Source organism: Juglans microcarpa x Juglans regia, chromosome 5S (assembly GCF_004785595.1).
Source record: "Juglans microcarpa x Juglans regia isolate MS1-56 chromosome 5S, Jm3101_v1.0, whole genome shotgun sequence".
Lineage (NCBI taxonomy): Eukaryota > Viridiplantae > Streptophyta > Magnoliopsida > Fagales > Juglandaceae > Juglans > Juglans microcarpa x Juglans regia.
In genome coordinates, this window is record NC_054603.1 from 11,995,605 (window position 1) to 12,007,269 (window position 11,665).

Below are 11,665 nucleotides of genomic sequence, written 5' to 3' on the forward strand. Positions count from 1 at the left end.
GTTCTACATCATCCGTTTGTCTCTTATGACAAAAAAACTCTCATTCTCTCTCCATTATTCAAGAGGCAATTGGCTATTAAAGTATCAAGTCAGGCAGATAGTACTGCTATAGGAATGAAAGCCAAAAGTCTAAAGCAAAGAAAGCTGTTTAATCAATTTGACACCAAACCGAGCAAATTAATTCGTTTGTTGACTTGGATGAAGTTCTTCACAATCATAAAACAAAAAGAAAAATCGAGAGGGACCTGAGGTAGCATCGCTATACATCAATGCAATTGCAGTAAGACTTAAGGGAGGAGATAGTCTAAAATATCAAAGCCTCCTGGGACCGGCAGCTAACCGTGTCATCCATCATAACTTGGATTTCTTTCTTACTTACGTATCAAAGCCGAATTGATGTCCTTAATTTTCCTATATGTTGTTCCTAATCGTATGCTTTTCACATGAAAGAAGTGTTATCAAACTCTGGTAGGAGTTATCATCTAGCTTTTCTTTCATGAAGTCCATCAATATCATCCTCCGCTTGTCAATATATTTGTCTTTACATTTGCGCTATTCTGATGCTCAAACTTGGATCAAAGCCGGTTACTGGTATGCTGGCAGTGAGTCCCCCATTCCTGACATTAACTCTGCCTTGTTTACACACCTTATATGCGCTTTTGCTAATGTCGACTCCTCCACATACCATCTTTCCATCCCCTCAGCGGATGAGCAATACTTGGCCAACTTCACCAACATTGTAAAACGCAGGAACCCATCCGTTGTCACACTTCTTTCTATCTGGAATGGACAAGTTGCAACAGCTCAATCCATCTTGGGTGACAAAGCTAACACTTCAGTATTGTCTTCAATGCTCAGCCAATCTTCCCATAGAATATCTTTCATTCAATCTTCAATAAAAACAGCAAGACAATATGGTTTTCAAGGCATAGACTTGTTCTGGCTTTGGCCTAACACAGCCTCAGACATGACCAACATGGGAGTTATGTTGGATGAGTGGCGAGCTGAAGTGAATTCTGAATCTAGAAACACTAGCCAAGCACAATTGATATTGACAATGGCTCTTCGTTACTTGCCAGCTTTCGAATTCGGGAGTTACCCAATTGACTCAATACAAAAAAATATGGATTGGGCTCATATTGTGGCATATGACTATCATCTGCCTTCAAAAGAGAACTTTACACATGCTCATGCTGCTTTATATGATCCGTCAAGCCATGTCAATACTGATAATGGTATAAAGCAGTGGTTGGCTAAAGGGTTTCCAGCAAACAAGTTGCTTTTAGGTTTGCCTTACCATGGCTATGCTTGGGCGCTTGTGAATCCCAAAGAAAATGCTATTGGTGCACCATCATCAGGGTTGGCCGTAACAACAGATGGAAGCATGAGTTACAAGTACATCAAGTGGTACATTCGAAGTTATCGTGCAACATCAATATTTAATGCCACTTATGTTGTGAATTACTGCATTATTGGATCCACTTGGATTAATTTTGATGATGTGGAGTCTATCAGAACTAAGATTTCTTATGCTAAGGAGAAGAAGCTACTTGGTTACAATGTGTTCCAGGTCATTAATGATGACAATTGGGTGCTTTCTCGGGCAGGTACTCAGAAATTTATAATGGTTGTATTTTGTTCTTCTGCAGCTTTGTTAGGAAAATTGCCTTAGAAGTTCACAAAAAAGCAAAATAGAGCTCATTTTTTGGTTTTTCACTGACATCTAATAATTAAATTCACATCTCTTACAGCAAGAGGGTCTAACGACCCCAACAGCCTGTTTGACAAATGAAAAAGTGTGTTTTATATGACAAGTCTTTAGTTTAGGATTTTGGCTGATATTATGTGGTAATCGGAAGTTCATAGTAGGAATAGCAATTTGATGACTTAGGCCATTTTCAATAACCTTAAATGAGAGCTCTGTCATACCAGAAGTATTAGAACTCTGCACCTGACAAAGAGCTTGAAAGCAACTCAAGTATCCACGCCATTATTTTCACCCAAGTTGAAGAATACCCTCTTGTTATGCTTAAATAAGTTGGAGGTTGACCCTTTTGATAACTTGAGTTTGGTTTGGAGACACTAAATTCAGAAATTGAGTAAGACCTAGCTTGGAGGCACCAGTTTGGTAAAAGTATTATAAATGCATCTTCTAATTTTCTCATTGCAGTGCTTAAAAAATTAATATGTATGTGTGCGCACGCAAACATTTTTGTTTCTGTTAGAAATACTAGATCAATGTACACAGCGGAAGCGATATTACCTCATCGTAAATATCTAGGATCTAGTGCGGTTGTTCCACAGATTCTTCGTCATTGTTGTTGTTCATTCACAATCTCCCATATCGATGATGGAGTGTGCTACGTGGCAATACCAGAGCAACACCCACATATTCCACAGTCTAAATGCCGAAAACTAGAGAGAATCATTTGAGAGAGAGATTTCATGTTTTTGATGCAAGTGTACTCCAAAGGGGAGAGGGGCTATGTAAATAGCCCCTCTAAGTGTAACCCCCGGCTGGCCCTTAATGGCCAGTTATTAAGTCTCATGAAGTGGTTTAAGAACCACTTCATAACCACCAAGAGAAGGTGAAGGGGTGCCCACTATGGGTGCCCCTTTCTTACATCTCCCACTCACACATAGTGGGCAAGACCCCAGGTCTGCATCCCTCAATATATCTCAATCTTGTTCATACTGACAAATAGGCCGTGTGACCATCGAGCACATCTGTAAAAGAAAAATGGGAGCACTATACCAAATCTCTCCTAGAGAAGACCAGCATAGCAACATCCCTAAAAACCAAAAGTGTCTCGTTATGCCCCGACTCATTTGGTCACATCAAACTAAGCATTCCTAATCCCTCTCGAGTCCAACTGACTCAGAGCAATGCTCAATCTCCATAAAACATGATGTATTCACAGCTATATTGCAACTCCCAGGAAGCAACATAACTTGCCGGCAATGAGTACACACCATTATCGATGTGTTACCAAATAGTCTTCCCTTCGCGCTCATGTCATTTAGTTTTAGTTTAGTCGCTTTCCCAGCAATGCCTCTTTAGACCGCATCATTCATGGCCATAGATAATATGCCAAAGTAGCAGACACTAAAACATCAACCTCGTGACATAGTCAAAGGTTTCCTAAGGGCATAAATAAATTAAGGTCATCAAATATAACCTACAGGACTCACACGGTGAGGAAGCAGGGAACCATTCACTCACCTCTACTATTGGTCACAAAAGCACATGTAGTATGAAATACATGCTACGGTGAAGTTCTCTTTCCAAAGAAAGAGCGTATATCTATTCTCAATTCACCGTACAGATTTTAGTCTAGTCGCTATCTCAGCGCCTAACCCGAGTCCCTCCATTTGCTCGCTATCCAAAGCGCCAAAGAGGATCTCGCATCTGGCTAAACCACAGGCTACATGGTATGTGGGTAACCATGCACGATCCTTAGACCTCATCTTAGCTCCCACTAAGGCAACATATATTTTGTGTCTTCCAACTTATCCCTCTCTGGACAAGTACCGAGTAACACATTGTCTCATCTTTGCTCGCTACCTCTTTGTAGCGCCAAAGGCGATCGCTCGTGTGAGTGAGCCGATCTAAGCCTGTCAATATACCTTTTTCACCATAACTCCTAAATTTATGGTGAATGTGTGTGCATACCAAAGAATGCTTCCAATCACGCCACATGATCATAGAACATATCAATATCATGTGCATGACGAGCAATACTGTGAGGTACAGAGAAATCACATGGTCAACAACAAATTATTAAACCACAACTCTCAAGTGGTGTTTAATGACCATTTCTCTCCATGCTCATTCTAATGTATAGTAACTTTCCAAAACATGCTCCTACCAAGAGACTCAACTTTTACATGTAAAAGTCCTTTGCACAATCATGAAATCAGCAATGACTCATCGCGAATCTCATTTAGGTCAGACTCACAATATAAGCCGTAGATTCTAGTCAGCAAGTCTAACTGCGATTTTTAAGAATCTATAAGGTGACCACAAATGTTATTCAGCAAACTTAATTTGCGACTTCAAGGTTTCACAAAAGCATGTGAGATAACCATAATCTATTTTTCATTAAGGGTAAAGCGATTAGGGCCTTTGCCCCCAAAGACAATCATAATAGTCTAATCATTACTTTTAATGACAATCGCATCACAAACTCACTTAACAAAGTAAGTCATATTTACCCTCTAACAAAAAACTTAACCTCTAACTCCCATGAGCAAACCATAATGGAAACATCTAACAATATAGACAAAACTAGATTCTTTAGTATTTTTCATCTCATTAATTGTCTATAGATTTTGAACAAGCGCTCATAGAAACTGTTTTTTCTTATAAACAGTCTCACAAGACATGAAGCCTGAGCTACTTTTCACAAACCCATGTCCATTACCTCGTAGTATGGAAAATCTCTTTTTAGGCGACAATTAATTATCTAAGATAACCAGTTCGCAATATCTCTTATGATGACACTTTTCTAATATTGTCAACAGCATCCAAAGAACCCCATTTTATTCAATAAGTCGTTTAAAAAAAAACGACTAGGTACATTGGGTATCTTTAAATAGATGGTTTGTTTAGGTCGCATGTAAACAGTACCAGCAACATTTATTCGCTTTATGTACCAAAATAGTACTAGCAATAATCAGGCGCTCAAAGTACTTCATGCCTAAACATCACAAAAGCTAACCATCAAATTCTCCTATGAGAATCAGCTATTTAACACTTTCAAGAAAAGTTTCAATGAATATGCGATCAATGGCTATCTAAATGCAACTCAATTAGTGCCAAGAGATGGATCTATACCTCTATCAACTCCACTTTACCTTTGTCAATTAGATCAACAACCCCAAGTTGGATCATATAAGTGAAGCGAATCTAAGATTCTATGTTGGGATTCCTACTATGTGAATTCAATACCTTTAGCGGAGCCATATTACAAATATTTTCTTCTAGTCTCTAAACGACGAGAGAATATTGATATAAAGCTACCACGCTATTTAAGAGGATCCTTATATTCTATAACTTTTGGGAGTCACTATCACTAATGGTACACCTTAACTCAAAAGTATACTCCCACTAGCTGTTGAATTACTCCCACTATTTTCGGCGATCTTATATAAAAAGAATTTTGAAAATATTTTGGTTAAGGTAATGTGGAATGAAACGTGATGAAAACGTTATTTCCAAAAAATAAGTGTTACAAAAAAAATCCACAATTCCCCACCCTCGCCGAAAATACGAGTAATTTACTTGACTCAACCAAAAAATGATTAAGCTTAGATCCTCTCGATTTTTAATAGAATTCACGTTTGCACAAAAATAATCACTCAGCCTTTCTCGAAAGCGAATGAACTCGATCTAAGGACGACAAATAAGAATTACGGCCGCAACCCCATATTACATCAACCCAAGTGTGATGTAACAACTGCTTTGCGCCATAACACCATTCTCAGCAAGTCAATAAACTGCGAGATAATTGTTCTCATCATATAACTCCTACGATTGCGATTTTGAAAATATTTTAACTGAAAAATATATTTTCCTAAAAACAAATTTTGGATCGCATTTATATGATGAAACAATATTTTTATTATCTAAATCCTTAGTGTGCATGTATAGGAACTTTCACATAGAAAATGCTCATATTGCCTTTTCTCTTTGACTCTTCTAAACCAAGGAGAGGGATCTCATTAGCGAAAAAATCTTCAATTTCTCAAGCTTCACACCCATCATCCTATGCCTTCATGGCATATTTTAATATATCATTTCCCCACTCGAGAAATAATATCACTGAGTCAATGAGTGACCATCCAACTTCTAAACCTCTAGAAATTCTCACTAACACCACTGTATGAGTCTTAAATCAAATTAGGTATAGACTTCTTTATTATCGCATTAAAAGCACTAAAAAAATCACTTTGTGCAAAAAAATGCAGTGTGTGACGTTTTAGTCGCTAACTAGCAATATTTCTTCATTTCTTGCATACTCAATATTTTTCATATTCTCCAATCCACTATAGGAGAGAAAAGAAAAATTTTGTAAGAAATTATTTTAGCCTAAAACTAGTTTTGCATCAATGCAACCACGAGCAAGATTTTTAGACTTAATTTAAGTCGTACCTAATTATTCAGACTTTTGCCACAGTTACCATGCAAACTCCAAGCTGCTTGGTATTATTACTCTCAACGGGTGCTCCAAAGTTTATATATCTGCAAGAACCTATTTGTTCTCGCTAGAGAGAAATAAAACTTGAGCAAGATTACCAGTGCTAGTACCACATAGAGGTGCATTGATAAAAACTTTAAAAAATGAATGTGCCAATTAAGAATGTCCTCAATACTCCTGCACACTCAAATTTTAATGTCCTGACTCGCCAAACAAAATAGCAAGTAGAGAGGGTATATACTTATCTGTGAGTTAATCTAAGTTGCTTCAAGATTATATGCTCAACCTCAAAAATAAGAGCAATTAATCTTTGCGTTACAAAAACAACACGCAACTTCTGTTATTACCCACAAGATTCAAAGGCAAAATAGTGGGTTAGCTCTATCTGACAGTTGATCCCATCAACTTTCATAAAAAATTATAGTGCAAGCGTCCTACGCGCACTCTAAACCTTTTAGAGGTTTCACAATAATGATGGTCTAAGACAATCTGACACTCATAATAATCTTTATTCGTTTCCCATTACTGCTCATGGAGGAGATTAATGCGACGATTAAGTCGTATAAATAATCTCTAGGCTTTTTTCATAGTTATCTCAAAGTTACTAGACTATGCGCATCTAATTGCATACACATTTTAGAAATTTGCCGCGTTAATCTAAGTCAGAACAAAAATAATTAATACACGTCGCAAGATCGAAAATTCGCTAAGCTTCCTAATCATCTCTTGCGCCTCAATGTCTAATTATTAATTTCTAACTTAATTTTCGCGCAAATTTATATCGTATAGGAGATTAATTACAAATCAATCTCAACCATACTCCCACTAGGATAAGCAATCTACCGAGTTTAGTCACAAAAAAAAAAAAAAATTTCTTCTCTGATCGAAGAAAATCATTTGAGCCAATCAGAAGCATGGACTAATCAAACCCGGGCTACTTAATCCTCTAATTTATCACATTCTAAAAAATTGAAGACAATTCTAAAAAAATAGTCTAACAATATAAGTGATAAATTAAGCTCACAATTACATGCAATCACAATACATGTATTAAAAATAATCACATCACATTTCATCCAAATAATTATTATTCACAAAAATAATAATCTAGGCAATTTATAACGTAAAATAAAATGCCAAAAAAAATGTGACAATAAAAAAATATCATGGCAAGCATGTATTTAATAACCATAATCACATGCAAAAATATTTCAATAAAAATTTTATGCCATAATAACATGCTGAATAAATAACTAAAATTAACATACACACTAACAATAAGCTCTAGCCCAATGGTTGAGCTTATTGCCCTTGTGTGTGAGGTCTTGGGTTCAAAACACCACCCAAGTATTTTGTCAAAAAAAAATTGTTCTTAGACAGCCAATGGGCCGCACCTTCTTGGGCGCCCAACTGCAAAGCAGGCCTGTGCCTGCTGGGCTCACGGCCCAAATCTACAAGCACCTTTAACGTGATGTGATACGGGCCGGAGTATTTAAAAAAATGGCCCAAACTAAAAAAGTTTTTTTTTTTTTTTTTTTTTTTGTTTTGTTGGAAAAAGATACATGGGCCGGGCCGAAAAACTTGATTTAATAATAAACAACCCATTTGTTTTACTGTCTACAGCCCAAAACAAAAAAAAACAGGCCCATAGCCCAAGCCCGTATAGAAGAACAATTCATCTGGTTCCTCAAATGTAACCTACGGTTACTATTCATCATCTTCCTCAACGGTTACAGCCTACAGTGCATGTAACGAAAAAAAAAAAAAACTCGAAACAGCAGCTTGTAACCGCTGCCTGTTGCAGTGGGTGGGATTAACCAAGACTCCAAAGGTCCTCCAAGCCATGGCAGCGCCGCCCCCATTCAGTGGGTGGCACTGTGTACAGCGCTGCGCCATGGCAGCGTCACACAGCTGCGTGCGATGCGCTGTGCAGCCATGGGCGACGTCCCAGAGCTGCAGTGCTCGTCGCCACCCTCCTTTAGTGCCCAAGGCACTGCAGCCTGCAGCAGTGTTACTTGCTGCAGGGCTCGGTGCGCTGCTGCTCAGCTCAATACAGGGTGCAGCTTTGCACCTGCGCTGCCTATCCGTGCATCATTATGGGAAATGCAGCACCCAATCGGTGCTTGTCGTGCAGCACCAAAAACAAAGGAGGTTCCGTGCTCTGTGCGCGGCAGCGCTTGCAACACCACCATGGTGCGCGTTGCTCTGCACGCAGCAGAGGATAGTGCCTCCGTTAAGGCTTGCGCAGCTCAACATGTAGTAGAGGCGGCCATGCATGCCGTTTATTCTGCTGCACCACCACAGTGGGCACAACACTTTGCGGGCTCACGAGTATGTACCGTCGCAGCGAGGTGTACCAACCCCGTTTGGTCTGCGGCATCATCACATGGTGCCGCAGCACCTCAGATGGACGCCGCTGCCCTCTGGCAAGCGCACAGCACCAAAGTGCTCCAATCACCTATGGTTTGCACTGTGTAGGTGGCATATCACAGCAGCCTTGGTTAAAAAAAAACAATCGTGCGGGAAAATATTTCAGCAAGAGAAATCACAAAACGCACATCAAATACAAATCGGGAACAACTGATCGGGCTCTGATACCAATGTTAGAAATACTAGATCAAAGTACACAGCGGAAGCGATATTACCTCATCGTAAATATCTAGGATCTAGTGCGGTTGTTCCACAGATTCTTCGTCATTGTTGTTGTTCATTCACAATCTCCCATATCGATGATGGAGTGTGCTACGTGGCAATACCAGAGCAACACCCACATATTCCACAGTCTAAATGCCGAAAACTAGAGAGAATCATTTGAGAGAGAGATTTCATGTTTTTGATGCAAGTGTACTCCAAAGGGGAGAGGGGCTATGTAAATAGCCCCTCTAAGTGTAACCCCCGGCTGGCCCTTAATGGCCAATTATTAAGTCTCATGAAGTGGTTTAAGAACCACTTCATAACCACCAAGAGAAGGTGAAGGGGTGCCCACTATGGGTGCCCCTTTCTTACAGTTTCAGTTTCTGAACTGCAATGACAGCTCAAGACGAAGAAAATGGTCATGGAAACAAGCAAAAGTTATTGTTAATAATTCTTCTTCCAATTGCTTTGATCATTATCCTTGTAGTCTTCATGATGTGTTGTGTACAAGGCAGAGTACTGAAGTTAAAAGGTAAGTGCCATCAACAATCGAGTTTGCCATTAATATCAATGGAAAGGAGAGGTACCCTTTTATTAGAATGACATAATGAGCTCAAAAATTTCTTTCCTTTTTTTTCCATCGTTGGTTATAGGCATAATTCTTTTTGGCCAAAGAGGTCTATCTAGACCCACAGCCAATCCACCAGCTGCTGAAAATCTTGATAGCAGCGTTCCGCATCTACAAGTGTTCAGCTTTTCTACCATCACAGCCATTACAAATAACTTTTCAAGCGCAAACAAGCTTGGGGAGGGTGGTTTCGGCCCTGTGTACAACGTAACGCATCACTTCCATTCTAATTCTTTTATCTGAAGGATTAGGAATATTGGCAAAAAATTGATTTTGGGTTTAGATAGTGATAGTAAAATGTATCTTATAAGCTGATGATGCAATGGCTAGTACTTGTAAGTCTAGCTTAGCAGACAAGCTAACCATTAGTTCAATGTTGCCAGGGTGAGTTACCAAGAGGGCAAGAAATAGCAGTGAAGAGACTTTCAAAAACTTCCACTCAAGGACTTGAAGAGTTCACAAATGAGGTTACTCTTACCGCCAGACTCCAACATGTAAATCTAGTTAGACTTCTAGGATTTTGCGTAGAGAATGAATAAAAGATGCTGATCTATGAGTACATGCCAAACAAAAGCTTATTTTTCTACCTCTTTGGTATGGCATATTGAAATTTTATGCCAGCATTAGTGTCACTCTTGAAAACCTCAAGAATTGAGAAATTTTAAATTTATGGGATCATGAAAAGCGATGATTCCTTTGCTTGAGTAGTACTCTCCTTTTTTGCGTTTGGCTAGACTTATTATGGGTATCGACTAATTGCTGACAATTTTAATTTCCTGCAGATCCCATCAAAAGGCATATCTTAGATTGGAGAAAACGTGTTCACATCATTGAAGGGATTACTCAAGGGCTTCTATATCTGCAAGAATACTCAAATTTTACGATAATTCACAGAGATCTCAAAGGTAGTAACATTTTACTAGACAGGGATATGAATCCAAAGATATCGGATTTTGGTATGGCTAAACTTTTTGGGAAAGATGAGCATGAAGCAAACACAGGCAGGATTGTTGGAACATAGTAAGTCCTCAACTCGTGTATGTTTCTTGCAAATGTTTATCTTGTTAAATTCTCAGAATCTCTGTTGACATATGCAATGCAGTGGCTATGTTCCTCCAGAATATGTTAGGAAAGGAGTGTACTCCATGAAGTATGATGTCTATAGCTTTGGAGTTCTGCTTCTGCAAATCATAAGTGGCAAGAGGAATTCATGTTCTTATGGACCAAACGAATCATTGAGTCTTCTAGACTATGTTAGTAACACTTCATTAAGCTAATTTCATACGATTTCAAGATTTTGCTTTCGATATATAAAGATAAGGAACATGCATGGGATTTTTGCGGGCGTATGAGTTGTGGAAAGAAGATAAAGGCATGGAGTTTATTGATCTATTACTTGATGATTCCTCTTCATCTTTCAAACTCATGAGATGCTTGCAAGTAGCACTCTTATGTGTCCAAGAAAATCCAGTGGATAGACCAACAATGTTGGAAGTTTATTCAATGCTTAAAAATGAAGTTGCTCCTATTCCTACACCTAAAAAGCCAGCTTTTTCAATAAAAGCTGATGAAATTGTGGGGAGCAGTTCTCAATCACAAGAAGGAAGTTATTCGGCTAGCAGTTCGCAAATTTCCCAAGTAAAACCAAGATGACCAGACCAGCTTTTGTTGGAGATCATGATTTACCCTTTTTGTTTGTAAATTCCAAAAAAATTGGCAACTTTTCCTTCTTTCGAATTCTTATCAAGTATACATCAGTACTCTGAGTCCTAGCAATGTTGTGTACGCTGAGATGGTAGCTGTGCGTGCAAGTGGCAGGCATTGCAAGTCAAGTCATTTGACTTGAGTACGCAGCTCGAAGCATATATATTGAAGCCAATTCCAATTCCTTTTGCTTATTTATTCATGTCCAAGTCCATTGTTGTAAGTAATGTCTAAGTAAACTTCTAGAGAGAGAACTTCCAACTTCTCTCCAAAAGACCTCCTCACTCCGAAACTAGCTTGAGGGGTGTGTGGCAGCTTTGGGTCCTCCCCCTCACTTCCTTCCAGACCTTATTTTTCAGTCTTTGTTTTGTTTTGTTTTTGTTCTATGTGTTTTTTTCTGGTCTAATAAAGGAGGAACACTCTCCGGTGATCTAGTCTCAACATCATTTTTGTCTCTGTTCTCCTTCTAGTTTTCTGAGGAAATCCACAAAACTCCTGC

General features: G+C 38.8%; 1 pseudogene; it reads left to right on the plus strand.

Annotated features, from left to right (window-relative positions):
* The first annotated feature begins 496 nt into the window (after positions 1 to 496).
* Positions 497 to 11,115, plus strand: LOC121267100 (annotated as a pseudogene).
* The last annotated feature ends 550 nt before the right edge of the window (positions 11,116 to 11,665 follow it).